General features: G+C 36.2%; 1 long non-coding RNA gene across 1 annotated transcript in view; it reads left to right on the top strand.

The window, feature by feature from the left end:
• Positions 1-27,993, top strand: part of LOC135274016 (uncharacterized) — a 692,063-nt gene that overhangs the window by 594,851 nt on the left and 69,219 nt on the right. The window lies entirely within an intron of this gene.

Genomic DNA, 27,993 nt, shown 5'->3' with positions numbered 1-27,993 from the left:
TTTCAAGACAACTAAAATTCAACATGTCAGAAATTAAATTTATAATCTTCCTCCTAAATCTGATACACTTTCAGCAAATGACATTATCATCCATCTATCAGTACAAGATATAAACATAAAACTCATCCTTAAACTCCCTTCTCCTTCATTTATCAATTTCTGCCCAGTTTACTTCTTATATCTTTCTCAAATACATCAGTACCTTTATATCACCACCAATTAAATTAGTTCAAGCTATCAACTCTGGCTTGTGCTACTAAAAACAACATTCTTTAAACTGATATTTCCATATCTTTTCTTGCCTCTTGAAATTGATTCTCTATCCAAAAGCCACAGTAATATTCTAGAACAAGGGTCATCAAAATTTTTCTGTGAAGGGGCAGATGGTAAGTAATTTCAACTCTGAAGGACTTGAAATCTATTATTTTCTTTTTCTTTTTATTTTTTTGAGACAAAGTCTCTCTCTGTTGCCCAGGTTGGAGTGCAGTGGCACATTCTCGGCTCACTGCAACCTCCACCTCCTAACTTCAAGCGATTCTCCTGCCTCAGCCTCCCAAGTAGCTGGGATTACAGGTGCCTGCCACCACGCTTGGCTAATCTTTTGTATGTTTAGTAGAGATGGGGTTTCACCATGTTGGCCAGGCTGGTCTCAAACTTCTGACCTCATAATCAACCTGCCTTGGCCTCCCAAAGCACTGAGATCACAGGCTTGAGCCACCAAGCCCAGCAGAAATTTCTCGCAACTAGTCAGTTCCACCATTTACCTCAACAGCATCCATAGAGAATGTGTTAAGTGTGTGAACACGACTATGATTATGTTGCAGTAAAACCTGATTTATAAAATAGGCTGTAGGTAAGATTGGACATGAATCCATCAACTCTTGATTTAGGATAGAAAACTAGTCAAAAGAATTCCTTCCCTAAAACAAATTAATGATCTCGTAGTACTCAGGATAAATACCAAAACAAAACCTTACTTCTCTTATCACCTACCTCCATCTCTTTCATGCCTCCATACTCTCTAGATTCCAGTTTTCCTTTTGTAGTTCAGCAATGTACTGTTTCTTCCTGCAACAGGGCTTTTGTATTTGCTTTTTCTTCTGCCTGAAAATTCCAGACTATGTTAAATGTCCCATATTCAATGTACCATGTTTCTTTCTTTCAAAGAACTGGCTATATATGTATTTTCACATTGTGTCAGTTTGATTAATTTCTATCACTCACAATAGATTAAACTCAAAAGGAGACAGGTTGTATATCTGTCTATCAGTTCACTATTGTTTTCTAACTCTTGGCACATTACTTGGTACATTAGAAGAGGCTTATACATGTTTCTATAATAGATGAATGAATGCGTGAACAGTGAATGCATGCATGTATGTGTGCATGCATGTATGTGTACATGCATGAAAAGATGAGAGATAAGAAATTATGGCTTGTTAAAGGAAATAAACATTCCAGTGGTTCTGGAGAGCCACTGAAGGATTTTAAGCAGAAGGTATCAGATAAGACTGGCTTCAGATTCTAGTATGCAGAGAATTTCAAAATGCTATTTATTGCTTCTTTTCCTTTTTACCTTGAAAGCCTATGCAAAAGCTCTTCTTGTCTATATTTCTGTGAATTATTCATATTTGTGTTTGCTCATATTTTTCTCAACAAAATCATAATGTCATTCTGTTATTTTAATTATGTATGTATGTGTGCTTGCATCAGTATGTATTCTTGGAGGAAGTGGACTGAGGCTTTAGTATTCTGGTTTTGGTGACTAATGCCTTTCATATTTCACAGTCACATAGAAGCAAAGCCTGCTGAAATAATCCAATTTAAAATTTTAGTTGATACATTACACATTATAGATTGGGCTACTCATTACCACTCACTCTATCAAGGTTTCCAGCACAGCCATAATTATTCAGCATGGGAACTAGGTATTAAATTTAAACCTGGCAATTTATTTCACTTTTTATTCTGCTGGAGAGCTTTGAGAATCTTAACATTCAGACAGCAAAAGAAGGATTGATGACTACCCTGTATATGAGTCCATGGCTGAGTCTCTCCTGGCTGAATGCCACAAAAACATTTATAGGTCATTGAACTAAACAGGAAAATATATGCTGGTATTTGTAAAGAGAGAGAATACCACTGACTCACCTTGATTTTTTTTTTTAATTCCATCTGAAGCAGAGATCAGTTCCTGTTCTGGCTGTGCTAACATTTATCACAGCCTCTGCCTAGGACCTAGGTAAGTTTGACCTAGCAATTACCAATCTTTGTAATTAAATTGTACCAGCTCTCTAGCATCTAGGCCAGGCTTCTAATTTAAAAGATGTATTACATTTCTAATCATCTTCTAATTTAAGATGTATTATTTTATTGTAAACATAAAACAATTTGTTTGTTGCAAACAAGCATATGGAAGCTTTGGTTGGGCAAGATGAGGAAGATTGGCTGGCCAAGACTGATATTTTGAAATCAGGAAAATGATACACATGATTCACCTAGAAAAAACTTGTAATCATAGGATGAAATGTACAAAAACAGAACACGAGCGATGAAGAGGCAAATTTCAGGACATTGAGAAATGGAGTTCCTAGTCTTACTAACTCAGTTCTTCTTAGATGTACATTTTAGCATGTTCTCATTTAGGAAATATTTTAAAACCATGAGCACTTCAAAAGTATCTCAGTGATCATGTCTAGGAAGATATAGATGTTAATAGATCATCTAGTCAAAGCTACTCATTTTACATTTTAAAAAAGAGGAAAGTTAAGTAAGCCTCCAAAGTTATTCAGAAAATAATAGTAGTAGTATAGTCATGATGACTCCTTTTTAAGTACTTAATGGTTGTAAGCAGGTATATAAAACTCAGAACTTTATGAATTAAATATTATTATCCATCTTTTGTAAAGAAGTTAACAGTAACTTGCACAAAACCACATCACTGGTAAGTGATGGAACTGGAATAAAAAACCCAGTCACCCTATTTTCAGATTCCAGAATATAACCCAACCAAATGCTTTTTCTATAATGTCACTTATAATTTATTATTTTTATTTTCTTGAATATTTCTGCTCTTTTAAGGAAATGACATGCTGTGACCTGAAATCATTTGAGTTTCAAACACTCTGTGAACATGGCCACCAGGACCGGATGAACTTTTTGTTTTTATTCCAAGTAAACTTTTTGGGCATCTCCCTTCCACATCCATTTTCTTGAGTCCCAGTCCTCATGCTCTCTCTCCTACAACAGATGACCAAGTACATCGTCACCCCTTCTGCAAGAGGTCCAGGAGAATGTCTAAGCTAAGTTTTCACAAATAAATGTATTTAAAGCCTGAACCAAAACCTATGAGTATTTATTTTAGAATTCTTCAAAGTTAGTGACTCCTAATCATTTCTTTTCAGTATAGAAAATAATTAGGTAGTATAGTACATGAAAGACTTGTCTACATCAAACTGTTTGAGCAATTGTTTTCTAAAATGCTTATTAGTTACGTATACATGCCAATCACAAACTCTAAACAGCATGAGTTAGCTGTGATAGACATATTAAAAATATTTTCCAGTCATCCCACCACTACTATCCTCTTCACATGAGACTTGGGGAGCACAGTTTGATCTTTGGTCTAACGGGTCTGTTGGTGGGCCTCTTGACCTTGCCTTGACCCCAAAAAATGGCTACTGTGCTGTGTTATGCTAGCCCAATATCACCCCTCATAATTCTATTATGATTATCTTTGGATGGGAAAGCTGTTTTCTATGACTAGTTGCTTCTGATTATTTTCTTATGTGGGAGATACAAATCAAGAAGTGTCGCACTCAAAACTTGGGGATGTTTTTATAATATTACAACTGTGTGATTTTAGAGCATTATAATCTTTAATGCATATATATATACATATATATATATATATAATGAAAAGCCAGTTATTAAAATTTTAAAAAATTGCAGGATAGAAAATAGTATGTATATAACACTTTTTTTTTGGTTAATGAATGTGTTACTTTTCCACTAAGGGGAATACAATTTCAGGAGAAAACAAAGATGCCATTAGTGTCAGTGGACAATATAATGAATTTGAATTGCTGAACTGTTGACTCTCATATTAAGCCAAACTTAATGTCCTCAGTCACAAAGTGATGCAAAGGAAACTCAAAGACTGTTTCAGATCAGAGAAAAAATAAATAGAAGGTGGATGAGAAGCTGAAGGAGGAGTCAGAAAAGAAAGGGAGCATGGCTGAACAGTCTGGGGAGGAAAGGCATGCCATGGCCCTGGGAGTTCCGGGATGAAGCAGGTGCATGGCAGGTTATGGTATTTTCTCAGTCAAAATTTTTCCTGCACCCAGCTCAATTTCACATCCAGCTCAATTATTGTAAAATCATTTTCAAAACTGATCTCCTTTTCTCACATCCACTCTGAATGAACCGTTTCACCTGACCTTTAATGTTGCACAGCCCCACATTTGCTTTCTTCCCTCTTCTGTTCTGGGTTCCCTTTATGAAAGTTCTAATAGTTGGGACACTGTGGCCCATAATCCCAAACACTGGGAGATGGAGATGAGAGAATTGAGGCCAGGAGTTCAAGATTAACCTGGGAAAATTAACAAGACTCTGTCTCTACAAAAAAAAATTTTTAATTAGCCAGCTGTGGTGGTGGGCTCCTATAGTCCTAATTACTCAAAAGACTAAGGAGGATCGCTTGAGCTCAGAGTTCAAGGTTACAGTAAGCAAGGATTGTACCACTGCACTCCAGTCTGGGTGACACAGAGAGATTCTGTCTCTTAAAAACAAAAAGTACAAGTATGTAGAGGTGATGGCAGAGAGGGGAGCAGTTCTTTTAGCTGTGAAGAAGGTGTTTGTGCTGGCTGGGTGTGGTGGCTCACGCTTGTAATCCCAGCACTTTGGGAGGCAAGGCAGGCGGATCACGAGGTCAGGAATTTGAGACCAGCCTGACCAACATAGTGGGTCTCTACTAAAAAGACAAAAATTAGCTGGGTGTGGTGGCACGCACCTGTAATCCCAGCTACTCAAGAGGCTGAGGCAGGAGAATCACTTGAACGCAGGAGGCGGAGGTTGCAGTGAGCCAAGAACGCACCACTGCACTCCAACCTGGGCGAGACAGAGTGAGACTCCATCTCAAGAAAAAAAGAAAAAAAAAAAGAAGATTTTTGTGTATTTGAAAATATTTATCAATTACCTAGCTCAGTTACAAAAATTGCAGTAACTGAGTAATGTCTGTTATTCTCACCAATCAGGCTTGTTCTCTAGTTGGTCTTTGTAAAATAATGAAGCCATGTATTAAGAAGGGTGCTCTTTTGAACTCTTCTAGGAATTTTTAGTGAAGACAGCCTGCATTCTTTCCATGGAATACTCCTCTAGAAACTTTTTCTTATTCTGATTTCTCCTGACTTTCATCTATTAGCCATCTACCCTCTTTCCATGTCTCTTCTGTATCATTCCTCCAGCCTGCTTATACACTCTGGCTCCAAAGGATGCATGGCTCAGCTAAACTACTTGACCAAGAAATTGTATGTTTACAGGGATTTAGTTAAAGGGCCTTCAGTGGTCTCTACATCTGCATTATGTTTTGGTATCACTGAACTAATGCCACCTTCTTTAATCTGTATGTTCTTGTGATTTTTGAAACAGCCTTTTGTTCTAATATTTTATGTGTCAAATTGTTCATCTATATGGCTGAAATGCTTATTCATTTTTAATGAACAAATTTTGCCTACTTAACAATTGAATTCATTCTGTTTAAGATACCTATAATGTCTCCACAAAAAACGTGAAGGGTGATTATTTCATTTTTTCTCAGGCTCCTTAGAAGACTAGTTGCTTGATTGGACAAATTTAGTGGAATAAGGAAAAAGCTGCTTGGGGTATGATGAACCTATGTCCTAATTTCTAGCTCTCAAATCCATATAGGAAAACAAATTCTCAATGGCACTTTTATTAGTGTGAATGTGAATGATAAATTATTAAAATAGCTCTCAGTTTCCCAGATCTATTCAGCTCTTCCAAAGCTAGGTAATAACATTTCTTCCACATTAAAACCACATTTTAGAAGTGTCCTTGTCCTAATTTAATTCTGTGTGTCCTCTCTCCACAGACCTCTTTGAAACAAAGGTCTACGCTGTAATAATTTCCTTTTCTCTGTCCTAACCAGCTGTTTTTTTGGTGCCATTACTTTTGTCTGTTAGGTTGTTTCCATTTTACTCTATCCCTAAAAAACTATCCTTAGCAAAGCATTTCATTTTTTAGAAGATTCTCTAGGAATGCTTATGTCTGTGAATCTAAATAGTCAGATTTTTTAAATGGTTGGTGTTATTGTGGTTTTGCCATCTCAAAAAAATATAGTAATTTGGCTACTAGAATGATCATAAGGCAAAGGATAAGTTGGATATGTTTATTTTAGTGCAGTACATGAAAATTGCCATAAAGAGAAACTCTGAAAATGAACGTAAATATGCAACTCTGTATCAATGCTGGAGATAGATTAGTGAGCACAAAAATAAATTTTGCAATATTTACCCCTAAATCAAAATGCAATGTTAAATTCAATATCAATATTTGAAATATTAAAATATTATCAAATATTAATATTGAATTACCTAAATAAAATATTAGTAATTTGAATTACTGGGGGCAAGCTGGAAGGGAATCTAAGAATGGGACCATCTAGTGTTCATTGTGCCTCATGCTTCTGTCTAAACCCATGGGGAGAGTAGAGGTTCAACACAAGTTTTTTCCAGCACATAATACAGAGTTGTGGGGACAAAGGGAGAGCCTGGCATTCAGAAGATCACGTCCCCGTTAGGGGAAGAATCACTGAATGGAAGTAAAACAATTATTTGCATTAGTGCTCTATTCTATATTTTCCACCTCCAAATGTGCTGACAATTGAATTGGGAACAAAGTGTGGGAGGAATAAAAGACTCATTCTGGCCTTGTGTTTTCCAACACGGTTTGCTGGAAAAGTGCATCTTTCTGGGACGTTAGGATAAGTGCTCAGATTAATAAAGTGTGCTTCACTTTTCCTTTGGCTACAGATTCTTGTCTGTGTATTCCACAGACCATTATCTTAGAGGAATGGTAGGTAAAAGGCATCTAGAACCCTTGTTCCTACCTCAAAGCCCTTCAGATGTCTTGCTGCCAAGCTTTTGTTTGTCCTGTCTTCTCTAGCTGGAATGCCTCCGAGTCCTATCCATCCGTTAGAGTCCCCTTCCATCATGAACTCTTCCCAACTCTTCCTTCCAAAAAGTGCATACAACCTTATAGAATTTTTTTCTGCTGACATTTACAAAACATTTTATTAAATGTATTTTTATAGACTTTACTTTTCAGAGCTGTTTTAGGTTCACAGAGAAATTGAGCAGAAAAATACAGAGGTTCAATATACCTCCTCCCTATTCCAACCTCCCCCACTATCAACATCTAGTACCAAAGTAGTATATTTGTTACAATCCATGAACCTTCACTGACATCATTATCACTTAAAGTTCATAACTTACATTAGGATTCACTCTTGGTATGGCACATTCTATGAGTTTTTACAAATATACGATGACATGTATCCACCATTCTACTATCATACAGAATAGTTTCACTGCCCTAAAAATACGTATTTATGGCCAGGCGTGGTGGCTCACACCTGTAATCCTAGCACTTTGGGAGGCCGAGGCAGGTGGATCATGAGATCAAGAGATCGAGACCATCCTGGCCAAGATGATGAAACCCTGTCTCTACTCAAAATACAAAAATTACCTGGGCATGGTGGCAGGTGCCTGTAATCCCAGCTACTCGGGAGGCTGAGGCAGGACAATTGCCGGAGCCTGGAATGCAGAGGTTGCACTGAGCAGAGATCATGCCATTGCACTCTAGCCTGGTGACAGAGCGAGACTCTATCTCTAAATAAATAAATAAATAAAAGTATTTATTCATTGTCCTGCCCTTTTTTTTACTAGAATATAAAATTCTTAACAGGAGAGGTCGAATTTTATTGACCACAATATTCCCTGCAGTGAAATGTACAGTACCCTGTGCAAAGTTAAGAATTAAAAAAAAGTTAATTAATTGGTTATTTGCAGTGACCATAATATAGAAAGAAAAGGCTGAAATTTGTATGCAGCTTAGATTTTTTGAAATGCAACTGTGCTCCTTATAAAAACAACCAACTGACCTCTATCAACCGGAGAATAAAATTCTCTCACACCTCATTTAAAGCCTAGGTGGGACTCTCAGTGCCTGCAGTGGGTCAGAGAATCAAGACTGTCAGTTTCAAAATTAAACATTTTATGTAACCTTATCCATATTCTAAGGTTGTTGAGTCTAATCTACAAAAGGGAATAAAATTGCTGAAAAAATGCATTATCTTTTACTTTTTACTTTTCCCCCTTCATGCCTGCCATAGATCTGACCTTGGCATTTTATATTCCTTAAAATGAAAAAGAAGACTTGTTATACATCTTCTGTAATGGCCTAGGTACATAAAGATTATGCTCAAAAGATGATACCATTATGAAACTTACTTGAGATGTAGCACATGAATTTTTTTCCATGCAGCTTATTTTTTCCAATTATTTGTGTAAATATTTAGAAATTCTGTACATTACTAAGAAATTAAAGACTACTCTTTCAAATCTCTAAGAGATTTAAAGTAAATATAGATAATCAGTTGCCTATTCTCAAGGTAATAAAAATGTGTTTAATTTGGGGGCATTATATATGACAATTTAGTAAACCAAATCCTATAGTTATAGTTAAATTAAATAAACTAAGCAAAAAAGAATAAAGGTAAGGTCCTGAATAAAGGGCCAAAACTTAATGAAGGAAATATTATGTAACATTTGGAACATCACTTAACTTTCAGACATTATAGTTGATAATATACCCAAATTGAATGAACATTATTAAGTATCTTACAAAATCACTAATATATTTAAGAAGCACTTCATAGAAATGTAATAACTGTGATGAGAGAGGAGGTAACTCTTCTGTATTAGGCCTGCACTGCCATAAAGAAATACCTGAGACTGGGTAACTTACAAGAAAAGAGGTTGAATTGTCTCATGGTTCTGCAGGCTTTACAGGAAGCATGGTGCCAGCATCTGCTTCTGGAGAGGCCTCAGGGAGCTTCTAATCATGGCAGAAGGCAAAGTGGGAGCAGATATACCACATGGTGAAAGCAGGAGCAAGAGAGAGAGAGAGAGAGTGGGGAGGTGCTATACACTTTTAAATGACCAGATCTCATGAACTCAGAGCAAGAGCTCACTCATCACCAAGGGGATGGCTCAAGCCATACATGAGCATCCACCTCCATGATCCAAACACTTCCCACCAGGCCCACCTTCAAAACTAAGGATTACATCTCAACATGAGATTTGGGTGGGAACAAATATTTAAACTGTATCACCTACTGACTGAATAGTGTGTTTCCTTCAGAGAGCTTTTGAAAGAGTGCTATTATCAATGATGATTTGCTTACTCTGCAGAAAAAATATTTTTAACACTTCTCTACCAACATATTATATCATTAACTTTTTTACTAAATAGTATTGTATACCTCATATGGACAAGTAAAAATGTTAGGCAATGTAGTTGTGGTAGGCAGAATAAATGCTGCCCCAAAAATGTCCACATCACAGTCCCCAAAATGGGCAAATACATAACCTCACATGGCAAATGTGACTTGATAGCTGTGATTGGATTAAGGACCTTGGGATGAGGATATTATCCTGGATTATTTGGATGGGTCCAATCTAATCATATGGATTTTGTTAAGTGGAGAATATTTTCTGGCTGCAGTGAAAGAAAGAGATGTGAAGACAAAGGCATAATCAGGTAAATCTTATGCAGCTGGCTTTGAAAATGGAGAAAAATGACCATGAGCAAAGGAATGCAGGAGGCCTCTAAAAGCTGAAAAGGCAAAAGAACTAACAGATTCTCCCCTTAGAGCTTCCAGAAAAGAATGTAGCCCTGTCAACACGTTGATCTTGACCAGTGAGAACCATGTTGGACTTCTGACTGTAGAATAATAAAATTTCATTTCATTTAAGCCACTAAATTTGTGATAACTTGTTACAGTGGGAATAGAAAACTAATACAGCAGCTTGTTATTCGGTGGGGGGAAGGGCTGGGTAAAAGAATTACCCAATCACAAAGGTGAAAGGCACTGTGAGGAAAAATGACCAAAACTGTGATCCCTTCTATATCCATTCAAGTCAATGAATTTGTGACCCAGAAGGGTGAGACATTCCTGACTGGTAATCTGAACAGTCCCAGAGGCACGGTCAGGGGCTAACTGATATACAATATTTATATGGGCACTGTATTAGTCAGGGTTTCATCAAGGAAGCAGAAAATTCAAGATTAGAAATGGACTATTATAAGGAATTTTACTGGCAACTGAATTCTGAGAAATTTCACCAATCAGTTAAGTTGAGAAGCCAAGCACATTTAGCCACCAAAGGAAGACCATGATGATGCAGAAGTCAGTGGGAAGTTGCCGCCTTTGTGTGTCTGAAGCTAAGGATCTGGTGAAGGGCCTGGGGCCACTGTTCAACAACAGCGTCTGTAGTTAGAGAGAAGATCTGGCCACAAACCAGAGGAGACAGAGAACAACCTGAAACTTGCTGGCACCTATGCATTTCTGTCACCAGAGCTAACCACAACATTCAGAGAGTAGAGGGGCTTCCCCACTTCTGCATCCATATCTTTTGTAAATTCCTCATTCGGCCAACTAGAACTCACAGCCATATAAACCCATACAGAAAAGGGGATTTTGAGAAATATAATTCCCAGTTTTACCAAGTTGAGGGAGAATAATCCATCACTATAGGAACCATAATTTTAAAAGAGCACAGATGAAATTTTTATTGACAATAGGGCATCTAGGATGGGTTTTAAGCATAAAAATGATGCTATATGAGAAACTATCTCATTATTTTGTGAGTATCCTTCTTTATCTACCCACTCTGGTGTTAAGGGCAACTTCAAAGCATGTTAGTAAATACACCTAATAGTTAAGATGTTCAAACTGTTCTCAAATCCAATTGTAGAAGAACAAGCAGGAAAAATCTTTGCTGTGTCTTATGATTTCTTTTTTGTTGTTATTTTTAAGGCTTTATTTTTTTTTAAAGTAGTTTTAGGTTCCAGAAAAATTGAGCAGAAAGTACATGAAGTGCCCACATACCCCAACTCCTACAGATGCAGAGTGTGCCATTATCAACATCCCCCACCAGAGTAGTACATTTGTTACAAACTCTGAATCCACATTGACACATCATTATTCCCCAGAGTCTATAATTTACACTGGGGTCCACTCTTGGGTGTGCATTCAATGGATTTAGAAAAACATGTAATGACACCCAAGTGTAATCACATGCATTTGCCATTTTAGTATCATACAAAGTATTTTCACTGCCTGCCCTAAAAATCCTCCCTGCTTTGCCTATTCATCGTTCCTTCCTCCCTGGCTACTGGTCTCCACAGTTTTGCCTTTATGAAAAAAAAAATCAATCATTGTTTGGTGAGTTCTAGCATGTTCTAGAATTAACTATTTAAATGAAAACAAGGAGAATTTGTTTTGAGTTAAATAGATGATTTCGGAATGCACTAGAAGATATATACTTAAAGATTAAAGCGGCATTAAATTGGCTGAAAGATTCAAAAAGTAGCTAATGCAAAAGTTAAGTAAAAATTAGTTTTATGTATATTTTAAAATATAGTAATTTGGTTTTTTTTCACATTAATTGATTTTTTAAGGGGCATTAGTTGGAGAAAAGTCAATTGTATATGGGTTTACAGTAATATATTAATAACGGCATTAAGAAAAGGGAAAGTTAGTAGTATTTTAACATAATTGCTATTTCTTTGCATTTGCCTACAGACAATCACTTTAGAGTATCAATTAGAAATTAAAAATACTCAATGTGTTAGAAAATATCAACACTTTCTTCAACAAGAATTATTTTAAGATTTATATGTTACTATTTTGGGAAATTTTGTGGTGTGCTCAACTTAGTGTCCAAAACCAGCTGTTTGAAAATTAAGAAAATATATTACTGTTTATCGGTTGCTTTGTACAAAATATTTGAGAATTTTTAGTATTATACAAGTTATGATAATAAAATATCTTCATTTGTCTTTGCATTGTATTTTAATTACTACAATGACAATGATTGTGTGTATTTAAATGTGGGCTAACATTTCATGAAAGCATCATAAAATGCCTAAAATATTTAGAGTAGTGGAGACTGTAGGTATCAGTTGCATTGTAATCCTCCTCGACGATTTTGATCATTCTGTATTGAGGCATGAAACATGTAAAATGATTTATCCCAAAGGTTTTTATTTAAGCATCATAAATAACATAGCCATCACTGACCATCCCATTCTGTATTTAATAATCAATAAAGACTTTCTTATCTTAGTAGTGTACTGTAAATTATTTCCATAAAATAACTATTCTGGTAAAAGAAAATATAAAGAGCCATACCTAAGTTGAATTGATATTTTCTAGTCTACCATCAAAATATTTTATGATCCTATGTGTCACCTAAGTACCATAAATATTAATGCTTTTTATTATGCTTCATGCACACATTGTATATATGTATAAATACAGTGTATATATGTACATAAACTATATACTGTGTGTATCTGTATATGTGTACTGTAAGAGTGCAATCACCCACACTCTTCCCAAAGCATTTTAGCTTTATATAACAATAACTACATTTGCTTTGGCAGGCACAGTGTTTTGCTTGCTTTTTTAATGTCTCTGAAAAATTTTAAGCAGCACATGGATTCCCAGATCATCCACAGGCCTCAGCCCTCCCCATTACCTTTCTGTGAGTAAGTTACACATTTCTGTTTCCTGTTAGGCATCTGTAGGACTTTCAGTTTGCTGATCCTGTATCTGCAGTGTATCACCTATCACTCTTTCCTGTAGCTTAGTTCTTGCCCATCCACCTTAGGATCTGCTACCCTCTATGCATCTTAAAAATATGGGCTATGTCTTATTCATCTTTGTATTCTCCAAAGTGTTTTACACAAAGGATGCAGCCAATAAAATTTATTGAAATACTCTTCAAGAAAGTGGGAAGTGGCTTCAGCATATATAAAGAATATTCCCTAAATATTTAAAGAATCAAAAGTAAATGTCATAGTTTACAAAATAGTGTTTTAGAAATGTAGCAAACTTTGATAACAAAATAATTACTTATTAAATTAACAAAAATGCCAACAAAGTAACTGGCATTCCTTAGACTTACTTTTTCCTATAATCAGGATTTATGTTATTAGAGTCTAAGACTATTAGTTTTTCTTTAATTTTTATCAATGTGCCAAATGTACACACTTTAAAAGTTAAATATTTCAATAACCATTCTTTTAATAAAAAATAGCCTCCCTGATATGTGTGTGTATGTGTGTGTAGATGTGTGTATGTGTTCATGTATTTTTACCTTAAGATAATGATAAAAATTTGATAAGAGCATAAGATGGACTATGAAGACTGGGTTCAGAAAAGGGGTTTAAGAAAAGGAAAGCACATTTGAAACCTCAGTCTCTTCAAATTCCATAAAAGTAAGTCCTAGGCCATTTTGAAAATATCATTAGTGGGTGTCAGATTATCTTTTGTCCCAGGCAAGTAGGCAAACAAACAGTGAACACCCATGATATGCATGTCAGGACGGTTATAACCCATGAAAAATGATTTGGGGATCAAAGAGTTATCGTCAAGTAACACAGACATTTGAAGGCGTTCTAATCCCTACAGACTTTTAGATTACAAGGACGGAACCAATTACAGGCATAATCACCAAAGAAAGCCCTGAAACAAAGACTTACACCTCTGTTAGAGCCAGGGATGGAAAGAAAGGTTTCTTAACTGATGACACTTATTTTGCCAGCCACAAAAATTTGGCATATTGTCTTATTGTCTTTTACATCATTCAAATGTCTTTTAAAAGAATGAGGATAACAACACAATGTAAATTACTGCAAGCGTGAAAAAAATATGCCTTGGTAACTATCATACCAAGGATATTTTAGAATGTGGTTATGTGTTACAAACATGTATACAAGCAATCCTTCAAAAAGACTTTTCTTAAACTTTACAATGGATAATTTTCTTCCCATGACTTTATGTTTTATTGCCAAACTTTGTCTCTCATACATAAAAGAATCACCAAGGCGCATTTAAAGAATCACCAGGTCCCAGCACTTTGGGAGGCCGAGGCGGGTGGATCACGAGGTCAAGAGATCGAGACCATCCTGGTCAACATGGTGAAACCCCGTCTCTACTAAAAATACAAAAAATTAGCTGGGCATGGTGGCGCGTGCCTGTAATCCCAGCTACTCAGGAGGCTGAGGCAGGAGAATTGCCTGAACCCAGGAGGCGGAGGTTGCGGTGAGCCGAGATCGCGTCATTGCACTTTAGCCTGGGTAACAAGAGCAAAACTCCGTCTCAAAAAAAAAAAAAAAAAAGAATCACCAGAATGGAGTCTGTGTCTATGACATCAGCATAGACAGATAAAATGTGACAATAATGTATCAAATCGTTTGACTGGGTACCATACACACACTTCTAAAAGGCAATTTCTATTTTTCAAATTACAGTATTTTACTTCCTTATTTTATAACTTACCTTGGTAGGCTATAAAATTAGAAAAAAAATCAAATAAAACTTGCTGGGTACTGAGGCTCATGCCTGTAATTCCAGGACTTTGGAAGGCCCAGGCAGAAGAATCCTTTGAGGCCAGGAGTTTGAGACCAACCTGGGCACCTGTGCAACATGGTGAGACCTCATCTCTACAAAATATTTTTTAAAATATATATAGCCAGGTAGCCAAGTGTAGTAGCACATGCCTGTAGTCCCAGCTACTAGGGAGGTTGAAATGGGAGTATTGATTGAGTCCAGAAGGTCAAGGCTGCAGCTAGCTGTGATTGCACCACTGCACTCCAGCCTTGGTGACAGTGTGAGACTCTATCTCAAAAAAAATTTTTTTAAAAAGAAAAAGAAAAAAACACTTGCGGCCGGGCGCGGTGGCTCAAGCCTGTAATCCCAGCACTTTGGGAGGCCGAGGCGGGTGGATCACGAGGTCTAGAGATCGAGACCATCCTGGTCAACATTGTGAAACCCCGTCTCTACTAATACAAAAAAATTAGCTGGGCACGGTGGCGCGTGCCTGTAATCCCAGCTACTCAGGAGGCTGAGGCAGGAGAATTGCCTGAACCCAGGAGGCGGAGGTTGCGGTGAGCCGAGATCGCGCCATTGCACTCCAGCCTGGGTAACAAGAGCAAGACTCCGTCTCAAAAAAAAAAAAAAAAAAACTTGCTATTTCTATTGTGTCCAATATCTGGAAGTTTATAACACAGTAACACAGTATAGTTCAGTCTGGTTTCATACTATCCTTTTTTTTTTTTTTTTTTTAGACATAGTCTCACTCTGTCACTGAGGCTGGAGTGAGTGCAGTGGCACAATCTCAGCTCACTGCAACCTCCACCTCCTGGGTTCAAGCAATTCTCCTGCCTCAGCCTCCTGAGTAGCTGGAATTACAGGCACCTGCCACTATGCTCAGCTATTTTTTGTAATTTTAGTAGTGATGGGGTTTCACCATGATGGCCAGACTGTTTCTGAACTCCTGACTTCAAGTGATCCACCCACCTTAACTTCCCAAAGTGCTGAGATTACAGGTGTGAGTCACCACGCCCAGCCTGTCCTTTTAATCTAGCATGTTTTCAGTTTAAAAGTTAAACAGAGAAATAGCAAGCAAAGGATTTTAAAATCACATTATTATTATACTTGATGATCATAAAGATGATGAAAGCTTCATGGAAAGACATGCAGTCTCCACATATATATGATGCCAATTTGTTTTCTTTATTACCATTAACTGGGTATAAATTCTTAATTAGATAATACTTCTAACACTTTTTATTTGTAAGCCTATGGAATTGATTAACTTCTTCATGTAGAAAATCTCTAAGGTGAGAAAATATTTCATGTTTATGTGTAGTTTGTCAACTCAGTGCACCTTACCAAGTCTACCTTTTGAGAATATGCAGTCAAACTGTAGAGGGAAGTTTTAATCTATGGAGGTGATTATAGCTGCATTTTATTTTCAATTAGAAATAGAAGTCAAGTTCAGTGATGTTTTCTTAGACTCCTATCTCGTAAAGGCTGATTTCAAAGTCAACTTCCATTCCATTCAGGAGCTGAGTAGCATTTCAAATAATGCCATCTGGGGAAGGCTGCACTGTGGCTCTGAATAGTTTGCCTGGATTTAATTTTTGGAACTGCTTCTTGCTAAGGGTATGACTTCTCCACACCTCAGTTTCATTATCACAAATAGTGGAATAAAGAATATTATGTTGCATGATATTGTTTTGATAATTAAATCCAAAAATCCACATAAACTGATGGGATAAAGTGCTGTTCCAAAAGATTTAGCTCCAAATTGAATAAATTATCTTGGGGCAATTTCTGAACTCTCAACACTTCAGAGTATGCCCTAAAATTTTGACCCAACTCTTCTCAACAAATAGAAAGAAGCAAAGGGCCATAGTGAAATATATATTTGTTAGTTCTATTTTTTAACTAATAAAGAAATTTTATTGAATTTCCACAACTTGGTACTTTTTAAATTTTTCCATCTTTGCACACAAATCACCGCTATACTTCCTAGAATAGTGGAAGTTAGGACTTCAAGGTTGTCACTTATCTCCTTGTGCCACATAGTGCAGAAATCCCAAGTCCTGACTCTGTCCCCCCACCCCTCTTCTGGCCATGACTATCAACTACTCTGTTATTCTAGCAGGAGACCATGACAGAGTAGGTAGAATATTTAAGGAGCAAACTATACTAAAGTGAGCGAAAGATCAATCCAAAATTCATGCCACATACACTTTGGAATGCACTATATAATTTAGATCATATGTGAGTTTCCCTTTTGAATTCTTGTTTGGTTCAGGGCAAAGCTACTGAATTAAGTTTCTAGTCCCTGAGGAGCTCTGATGTTTGCCAAAGGTCAAAAGCAGAGACTTCTGAAAATAAGACACTAAGAATCCACAATGGAAAGCTAGGAGTTCACTACAACACATCTGAAGATAGGAGACAGGACATCTCCTGAGGGCCTGGAGTGCACCAGGCACTGGAGCTAGGGCTGCGGTGACAGCAGCTCCATGACTCTTGGTGTGTTGAAGCTCTTGGGAATTCAAAGCTAAATTCAAAATTTAAAGACAGTGCCTTATAGACTGGCAAAGAAAACCTAGGGTGTGGTAGTTTGCTAATCTAAGAAAACCTGGGTGTGGTAGTTTGCTAATCTAAGAAAACCTGGGGTATGGTATTTTGCTGATCTATGATGTATTTCTTCCCTCACCTTGATATTCTTAAATTCCTACATACCAATGAAAAAGCAAAGTGAACATGGCAGTGAGGAGGAGAAAGAAGAGTGCATGTCTCGCATCTGAGAATGGCACACTTTAGTCTGAGTTCAAGCTGCAGAATGGGCTGGGTGCCATGGTTCACATCTGTAATCTCAGCACTCTGGGAGGCTAAGGTTGGTGGATCACAAGGCCAGGAGATAGAGACCATCCTAGCCCACATGGTGAAACCCCGTCTCTACTAAAAATACAAAAATTAGCCGGGCATGGTGGCACGCACCTGTAGTCTCAGTTACTCAAGAGGCTGAGGCAGGAGAATTGCTTGAACCCAAGAGGCAGAAGCTGTAGTGAGCCAAGATCTCATCACTGCACTCCATCCTGGGTAACAGAGCAAGACTCTGTCTCAAAAAACAAAAAAAAAGATGCAGAATGGTGCCTTACGGGAAAAAAAAAAAGAACACCAACAACAAAATAAATTGTTCTCTCTTCCTTAGCATTTTAGTGTTGGGTACTTTTCTTACCTGTGATCCTAAAAGGAACCCCTCCAGACCTATAAAGTCTTTGTTCCAAGATCATCAGAAGTAACCAGTATATAGACAGGGCTTATGCAGGGAAAATCTACCCCAGAGTTGATCTGGTAATGTACACAGCTGCATAAAATGATTAGTTCTATTTTTTAGAGCAAGGCTGGCAAACTTTATCCATAAAGGAGCATAAAACAAAAAACAGACTCCTGGGTTTGGCCTGCTGGTTGTCACTTGCCAATCCCTGCCTTAGAACAAAGCAATCACTTTCTCAGCAGATGGTTCATCGTTAAAGAGTTTCAGTTTTTTTAGTAACTAAAATTTAATCCTTTTTTACAATGAAAGAAAATAACTTGCAAATTACAGGTTTTAAGAAATACAAAACAAATTAGTCATAATCATATAACTCATAACTACTTTTAACAATTGATTTTCTTTATAGAATTGCATATCTTCATATCTATACAAATTAAAAATATAAACAATTTAAATCCTATTCTTTCTACTTGTTTACTGCACAATGAATGCTTCAGTAATCATATTATTTATGTCTTTTGTTAAACCTTAATAATTATACCTCATAGGTTCATATCTATTAATAATCTACCTTTCCACTAGATTGCCAGCAGTTTAAGAGTAGAAGCCGTTTTACTCATTTTGGAAGTCTCATGCTTAGTGTTATGACTAGCACAAAGCAGGTGCTCATGATTGAATACATTTGAAATTTTAACAGTATAATTAGCTTTTACTCAATGTTATAGCTTACAGTCCTGGTCTTAGTTTAAAGAGAACATTCTCAAACTCATTACCTACTAATCCCTAGCAACCGTTACACAGAAAGTAGGAATATCATGATTTCTGATTGTTACTTCACTTTAGGGAACTCATTATTTGAGAAAAATAGTATAGTTAGTCAATTCCCACAGTTGTTTCGATCTTTCTTTTATTGGCTGAAAAGTAGCTTAACTTAAAATGATTTCCTTCAAATTGTTTCAAGTCAAATACCTCTGGATGACATTTCAGTTTCTACCTAAAATTTAAAATTTGATACTAAAGATAATGATATATAATTTGCAAAAGAAACATTTGAAGTTAGCTTTTTATCTCTTTATCGGTATCCTTTGAAATATCCCTTATAATACCCAGCAAACCTGAGTTCTGTAAGCCACTCCAGCAGTTTAATCAAAACCAAGGAGGTGGTTGTGGGAATCCTGATTTACAACTGGTCAGTCAAAAGTCCAGGTAAAACAACTTGGGGCTTGCAGTTCACATAGTTGGGGTCAGTCTTGTGGGACTGAGCCCCCTACCTGTGGGATCTGATGCTAACACCAGGTAGATAGTATTGGAATTGGAGGACACCCAGCTGGTGTCTGCTGCAGATTTTATTGCTTGCTTGTTGGTCAGGGAGGAAACACATACACATTTGGTCACAGAAGTCTTCTGTGTTGATTGTGAAATGAGAGTAGAGTTTTTATTTTCCACTCAGAATTTGTTCCATGACTCAGATGTAAATCTTCAATGGTACCAAAGAAATCCTAGACTGCTGACCAATATCCTTCCTGCTTGTGATTTCTAATCTGTAAGTTTTGCTTTTCCAGCATTATGTGACTACTGAAAACTCTTTTCAGCCTCCTACTTACTGCGTTCTGCTCAGCTTCTCAGCCGCTCAGCTGTGGCTTATCAACTGGAAAATGCCTCAATAGGCAAAATGTCATGTTCACTTACCCACACATCCCTCTTACCTGGAACATTGACCCCTCTGGTTCTTGCTGATTTCCTAACTTATCTAGTGCCTTCAAACCTGTTTCTAAAAGTTTTATCCAGATTTAGCAGTCATTCTTGGTTATGGGAGGGTTGTCTTAATATATTAGTCTACGGAAATAGCCAAAATCAAAAATAACTGAATAAAAATATATTATCAAAAATAGAAACTTTTTAATCTGAAAGAAAACCACAAAATGAGAGATGTAAATCTAAAAATAGTTAAAATAAACATAGTTAACTCCCTATAATCACCAAAGGTCACTTTGGAGGAAAATAAAATAATTACAGATTTGAATCATGGAGAATACAAGATGAACTTGAAAAGTCTTATTTTGCCAGAAAGTAATAAGGTGTTCAAAGAATGATGGGGTTAGAATCAAAGAATAAAGAAGCCAACTTGAGTGTCTCCTTTTGGCCAAATCTGAGACAACTTGAGTATCAATTGAAATAATGATAGAAATAGATTATAAAATAAGAATCAATTTGTACATGACAATATAAATAAAAATACAGTTAAATAATTGGATGAGAAGGAAAAGCTCTTCTTTCAGTAGAGTGGTAACTCATAAATACAGAAAAATGATAAGATTAGAAAATCACCAGTGAATACTGAAACTAGTGAATTAAAAACCTGGAGAGAAACAGAATATTTAAAGCAAAGTATTTCTCCACCCAAAAATGTATTAATTACGTAGGGGTCAGTAATCTTAGGGTGCAGCAACCTAGTGGATACCACCTTAAATAAAACATCTAAATTATTAAATAACTTAAATAAAACATAACTAATGTTAGGAAAAAAAAAAAAAAACAGATGTTTTTCCTGATGCTAATGATAGATATTTTTTGTGGTATTCCTGCCAAAAATGCATAAGCTGATTCTAACAAGGAAATGTCAGACACATTCAAATTGAGGGACATTCTACAATGTAACTGGCCTGTACTTCTCAAAAAATGTTAAGATCTAAAAAGTGAGAAGCTATACAAGATTAAATGAGTCTAAAGAGACATGACAGCTAGCTGCAGTGTATGATTCTATATGGCATTTTGTGTTGGGCAAATAGGTATTAGAACAATTGACCAAATTTGGATATAAACTGTGGATTAGATAACAGCATTATGTTTATGTTAAATTTTCTGATTTTTAATAGTTAGATGTATTATGCAAAATAATATCCTGGTTCTAAGAAATACACCCTTAAGTGGCATATGTGTTTGTGTTTGTGTGTCCACACACATATATACAGAGAGAGACAGAAGAAAGCAAATAGGGCAAATATACCAACTTATGAAGCTAGGTAATAGCTCTGGTGTGCAGCTCCCAGCGAGACCAATGCAGAAGGCACATGCACACGTATGTTCATTGAAGCACTGTTTACAATAGCGAAGACTTGGAACCAACCCAAATGCCCTTCGATGATAGACTGGACAAGGAAAGTGTGGCACATATACACCATGAAATACTATGCAGCCATACAAAATGATGAGTTCATGTCCTTTGTAGGGACATGGATGAATCTGGAAACCATCATTCTCAGCAAACTGACACAAGAACAGAAAATCAAACACCGCATGTTCTCACTCATAGGTGGGTGTTGAACAATGAGAACACATGGACACAAGGAGGGGAACATCACACACTGGGGTCTGTTGAGGGGGACTAGGGTAGGGACAGCAGGGGGTGGGGAGGTTCTGGAGGGTTAACATGGGGAGAAATGCCATATATAGTATGGGTGATGGGGGGACGGAGGCAGCAAACCACATTGGCATGTATGTACCTATGCAACAATCCTGCATGATCTGTACACGTACCCTAGAACCTAAAGTACAATTAAAAAAAAAGAAGGTAGATCTCCGTGTACTTCATAATATATTGTAGGTGACATATTTTTAGGTAAAAAATATCCAAATTGAAGGAAAGTATTTATTGTATACTCCCATTTATCTGAGTGAAGGAAATAATATATATATTAACATACTCATTTACAGTACAAAAGGGAAAGAGGGGTGAACCAAAAAGTAAAGGAAAAAAATGGCTGTAATGGGGCAGAGGGAAGAGGGAGGAGAAGGCAGAGAACTATGAATATATAGTCGGCCCTCTGTATCCATGAGTTCCACATATGTGAACTCAACCAACTGCCAATCAAAGATATTAGGAAAAAAATTGCACCTGTAATTCATATGTACACACTTTTCTCTTGTCATTATTTTCTAAACATTATAGTATAATAACTATTTACATAAACATTTACTTGTATGAGGTATCATAAGCAATCTAAGGATGTAAAGCATATGGCAGGATGTGCATAAGTTATATACAAAGAGTTTACCATTTTATATCAGGCACTTGAGCATTCTCAGACTTTGGTATCATCAAGAAGTCCTTGAAACAATCCCCTAGGGATACCAAGAAATGATTATACCTTCTTTTATATATTTGATAAGATTAACTATTACTAAAAATCCATGCGTGTGTGTGTGTGTGTGTGTGTGTGTGTGTGTGTGTGTCAGAGAGGGAGAGAGAGAGGAGAAAGAAGTTACGTAGTCTAATAAGGCTTAATTAAATTAGCATACAGGAAGTTATATAAATGTTTTCAAAGGGTTGTTCATAATAGATTCCTGCAGTAGGGAGTAAGGTGAGTCCTGCAGAAGAAGATGAGGAGGAAGGGAGTAGAAAAAGAGAAAGTAAGAAGAAAAGAAACTGCCTCAAATTCAGTGACCATTGGAAACACAATAAAGCAAAGAGAAAAGACAATATATGTGCTAAGGTCCTATTTATTAAAACTAAACATATTCAGAAACAGATATAAAATAGAAATCTGTTATAACAAATGGTGATTTTAAGGATATTAGGATTTTAGATCATATACACTTTACTATTTATATGTGTGTTATTCATCCTTCCTAACAATCACATTGTGCTATTTATAAAACTAGAAAAATACAATAAAGTAATTTTCATTCTAGGCAAAAAGAACTACTACATACTAAAAAATATATATAACTAAAAGAGCAACATTCCAAAAGGAAAATGTGTCAGGGATGTAAACAGTCATTTAACAGATAAAATACAGAGTAAACATACAATTGGAAAAATATTTAACCGTTAATAATCAAAGGAATGCAAAATAAAGCAACAGGTTGAACACAGCAGGGGAGAAAGGGGAGTCAAGGATTATTTCAAGGATATTGGCGTGAGAAACTGGAAGAATAACTGGTTACTGGTGACAAGAAGAATACCTTGGGGAGGAAGATGAGGCGTCTGGTTTTAAGTTGAGAGGTTTACCAAACACCCAAGTGGAGAAGTCAACCTGACAGTTGGATGTATGGGTCTGGAGTCTATGAAAGAGTGTTTCCCACAAAGAAATAATATTTAGAGCCATGAACTTAGATGAAATAACCAGGAAGTGATGTTACATATAAAATAGTTCCAAGGACTGAATCCTAGGGTGCTTCAGAGTCAGAGTGTGGGGAAAAGTGGAGGAACTAGTGTAAAGAAATTTGTGGGACAAAAGGAAAATCAGGAAATTGTGGATTCCTGAAAGAAAAATATTTCAGGAAAAAGAGAAATCATCTAAGTCAGTAGGACATTAACTGATAACTTACCTTTGATTTAGCAATATGAAGGTCAATTTAAAAAGGACAATTTCAGGGAAGTAGTAGGGGTGAAATCTATTCAGTTGGGTTCAGAGAGTCAGAGAGAATGGGAGGAGAGGACCTGATACAGTGAGGTTAGACAGATCTGTGAGGAGTTTGGCTGCAATGGGTGTTATGAAATGAAATAAATCAAGGAGGTTCTGTGTCAAGAGAAAGATTTTTTTCTACAATGAGAGCAATTATGGTCTATAGGCCAATAAAAATTAATAGTCACAGGAAAATTAATAATTAAGAAAATAATGGAGACATTCCTGGCATGGAGGTGAGGGAAGATTCAATCTAATGTCTAAGTGAAAACATCAGCCTTAGCTAGGAGCACAGGCTGCTCACACAGAGCATATGAACACAATTTCAAGTCAGTGAGCAAATAGGGTGGTCAGAGCTCCTGTGATTTTTCTTATTGTTTCAATTTCTCCAGTAAAATTAGTTGAGAGTGCATATGGCATAAGAGATATTAGAAGTTTTAGTAAGAAAGGAATGAAATGTCCAGATTAAAAACAATGAATAATGTGATACCCCAACCATTTGAGTTGACATGTTCCAGGCTATGGGCCAATATTTAGGTCATTATATATTTTTTTATCCAGTTAAATGATTTCTTATTTATAGTTCCATATTGAAGGATCGACTAGATTCTGAATACATGGGCTCCAGAAAACACCTTCATACCCTTTAGCTGCACATTTCACCATGAGGCAGAAGACTCAATATTAAGTCACAATTAAGTGACTTTCTATATGCATGGCTAACTTCAAAGTTTTAAAATCATATAAGTAAATTACTGTATGAATAAGCTAAATACTTAGGCATTATAAATGACACTATAACTTTTTCTCTCCATTTTAATAACAAATGTATTGATTGTTTATCATTTACTGATAGACTTCCTGTAATTTTGTACCCAGTGTCGGAGAGATAACAATGTAGGGTTAGTCTGGTTTTCAAGAACAAACCCTTTCCATTGCAGATATTGACTCTCCAGACCATACATGGAGAGACTCACATCTTCATACTGCTGAAATCAAAGGCTGGCATGGTCTTTATTTCAATATGCAAGCTTGGTCATACAAAAGGATGTTTGTCCTGACAGATATTTTCTCCTGCAGAAGTGCTTCATTTGTGTTATGGTTTGGATTTGGTTTACAATTTTTCCTTCAAAGTTTTTCTTCAGTAAACCTACTGAGACATGCTAATATGATTACCTCATGTGAACACTTCAAACTGACTTGATACTTTAGGTCTGTACTATCCAACATGGTAGCCAACAAGTTGCTACAGAACACTTAGAATGTGCTTAGTGCAACTAAGGAGTTAAATTTTCAATTTTCTTTAATTGTAATTAATTTAAATTTAAAAATAAATTATTTAAAAATATATTTTCACTTAACATACTTCACTGTTTTTGTAGAAATACAGCACATATTAACCACTGAAAATTCAGCATACTAAGTGAGATGAGCTCTAGAAAAGAAAAAATATTGAGGTGGGCTATAAGTGTAAAACACGTTGGATTTGAAAGCAGTATGAAAAAATGAAAAAAATCAGCCTGATAATTTTTATATTGACTATTTATTGAAATGATAATAGCTTGAATAAAATGCTTTAAATAAAGCACATAATTTATTAAAGCACATAAAATATTAAGAATATTTTATTTAGTTATAAACTACTTAAGATAAAATTAAAACACAAATAAATATATACTGCTTTTTAAATGTAGCTAGTAGAAAATGCTAAATTACTTATTGTGGGTCATACATATTTTTCTGGACAGCACTGCTCTAGTTTATTAAGCATAAAATTGGTACCAGATGAATAGGAAGGTTCATACTTACTGCTATTGTGAGATATCTTTCTCTCTGGTGAGGCAAAGAGCATTAGTCCAACCTTTCTAATCATTTACTCTCTGTGGCTTCATAATTAACAAGGAGACACTACAGGATGAGGACTATCTTTCTAAGAGAATTGTCTAACAATATAAAGAGTATCAGAGAAAAGAACAGGTATCCATTCTAGGATAGGTTCAAAAAGGGCCTGAATCGGTACTTGTTGATACAGAAAATACCAGAAGGTATTGGAGAAATAAGTACTCATTTCTTGAATGTTTTTCAATAAATTTCTTAGTTTCAAAGTCAGGATTAAAACATATCCATAAAGCTACCTTACGAGAGAAGTTTTTGTAACATGTGCCTTTCAAGACAAGCAGTTAAAAGACATATTGGCCTTTGTCATTTTTCTTTTTTTGTTTTTCTTCACTGCCTTTTTTCTTTTTGCCTTTTGTTCTTATTTTATTTTCAAGAAAACAGCAGAATAGCATGACCAGCCTGGGCAAGTTTTATTTGGCATCTTTGTTCTTTCTTAGTAATATTCCTCCTCTTTTTGGCACTACATCTAATGCCTAGAGCTACCCAAGGTCACCATTTAAAACTCCAACCAAAGACTACCTTTTCACAAGAGAATAACAAATAAACATGTGCTAATATATTTTCTGCCCATTTATTACTATTTCTTGGGCATAATGCCTTATCCCAATACAATAAAATTTTCAGGCTCCATGACAGGCAATTGGAGAATATATTTTGGGAATGTCAGAACTTTTGGACCAAACTCAGATTTTTACCATTTTGACAGCTGTCTATTCCTCCTACTGGGCCTGTTAAGGGTCTGTTGGTCAGTTTTATTAAAAGCAACTTAACTTATTGAATTGTTTCCTGTTTATCAAAGAAAAATATGTTCCAAAGCTCTGATAGAATGCAGTACTTTCTACACAGGGTAACAATTTATTTTCAAAATTCTCCTATTCTCACAATTTCCTTAAAAATTACAGTGTGTAGATGCAGCACTGCTGCATACTCTTCGCTTAACCAGTGTAAAGTTTCTTGCAAATATTTGATGGGAGTCATATTTGAGTTAGATTAACTTTATTTATTCCCTGGTGCGTGGGATTTCATTGCTTGGGTCCATGTGGGATAGTCCTCAGAGTGATAGATGACTCACTGAAACAGCTGTGACCTGACAAAGTTCTTGCTGAAAATGCATTTTCTGTATAAATTTGATTTTTTAAAAAACAATATTCATGATGTCATTACAGTCTTCTAGTTCAGCTCTCCCTGGGGATGGAGTAACACTCTTTTATAGGTGGCAGTGGAACACATGGGCTCATGTGGACAGCATGAAGAGGAGGGAAGAAAGATGACAATATATAATCATTGGTGGAGTGAAACAGCACACAAAGTGGACTATTTATTATTAAAGCTATGATGGACCTATTATGTGATGTCTGAAATTCCTAGAAATGGCCCACTGGAGCTGATAATCAGCAGAGGATGCTGAGCAAGGCTAATCCTAGGCAAAACTGCAGGATGCCACATTAGCTTCACTTGATGAGACTCATGATGTTTGTCTGCCCCATGGCACACTCCTCTGTTATCTTTTTTCATCCCTTTGTAGAAGTGAGATCCTAACCACATCCTCAGCTTATCTGTTTTTCAGGTTCTTCATCATAAAAAGAAATAAGTAATAGTTCATCTCTCAGCATTGTTTGTCTTTCTGTAGAGATGGGGTCTCACTATCTTGCCCAGGCTAGTCTTGAACTCCTACCGTCAAGCAGTTTTTTTTGCCATGGCCTCCCAAAGTACTGGGAGTACAAGGCATAAGCCACCATGCCTGGCCTCAAGTATTAAGTTAATATGTGTAACTCTTAGAACGGTGACTGTCTTATATATATATTGAGAACATGTCATTTGTATTACTTGAGAAACAACCAATCAGAATTGTTTGACAAGTAGCTTAAGTCCATGGATCTGTTCCTTGAACAAAATTAGTTAGTTCAATTATCTTTCTTTCCCATGCCCTCATCAAAACCTATTGGTCTCATGTAGAATTTCATCAGAGGCTTTTTTTTTCTATTCCAGATTTTGAAAAGCCACAAGCTAGGAGCTAATTGCTAGATCTGAAGTACACATGAATTTTGCGGGGCCTGCACAGTTAATGTTTTAATTTAAATGCCAGTATTTAGAAATTCATATATTTCTTATAAAATTATGATTTCTGACTTTCCTTGGAAAAAATATTTAAAAATCTGGCAACCATGGGCAGTGGATCCACATAGGAACATACAGCTAGAAGTAAATAGTAACATTTCCTTTTTGATGCGGCATGGACCCTCCAATTCTCCTGTCTCCACTACTCCTTACTTTTCCTTTCAGTCCATCCTAATTCACTTTTCATTCTTGGCTCTGTGAATTCCTAAACTCACAACCCAGGTATCACAGTTGTCTCTCATAGAAGGATTATTTGTGTCTCCATGAGAACACTCTAAAGGAAAAAAAGGAAATTTAGTGCAGACGTGGAATGATGCTGTGCCATTTTTGTATAGGAAGACATTTAATTTTCATTCCCTGAACATGTTCTTCTCTTGATGCTTAATTTGTTAACTCACTTGACTTTTATTTAGTCATGGAAAGGTGTTAGATTTTATTCTAAGCACAATAGGAAGTCACTGAGGGATTTTAAGTAGAGGAGCATTTTAGTACAATTTACATATTTAGGTCTTACTATGATTGCTGTGCAGATGGTGGAAAGGGTGAAAGAGAAGAAATGGGAATCCAGTTATGTAGTTTTTGAGGGTCTTAACAAAGAGAGGAGGATGGTGATTTGG

Source organism: Aotus nancymaae, unplaced genomic scaffold (assembly GCF_030222135.1).
Source record: "Aotus nancymaae isolate 86718 unplaced genomic scaffold, 86718_ANA_hifiasm-v0.15.2.pri h1tg000002l, whole genome shotgun sequence".
NCBI lineage: Eukaryota > Metazoa > Chordata > Mammalia > Primates > Aotidae > Aotus > Aotus nancymaae.
This window is presented reverse-complemented; position numbering and strand designations above follow the sequence as displayed.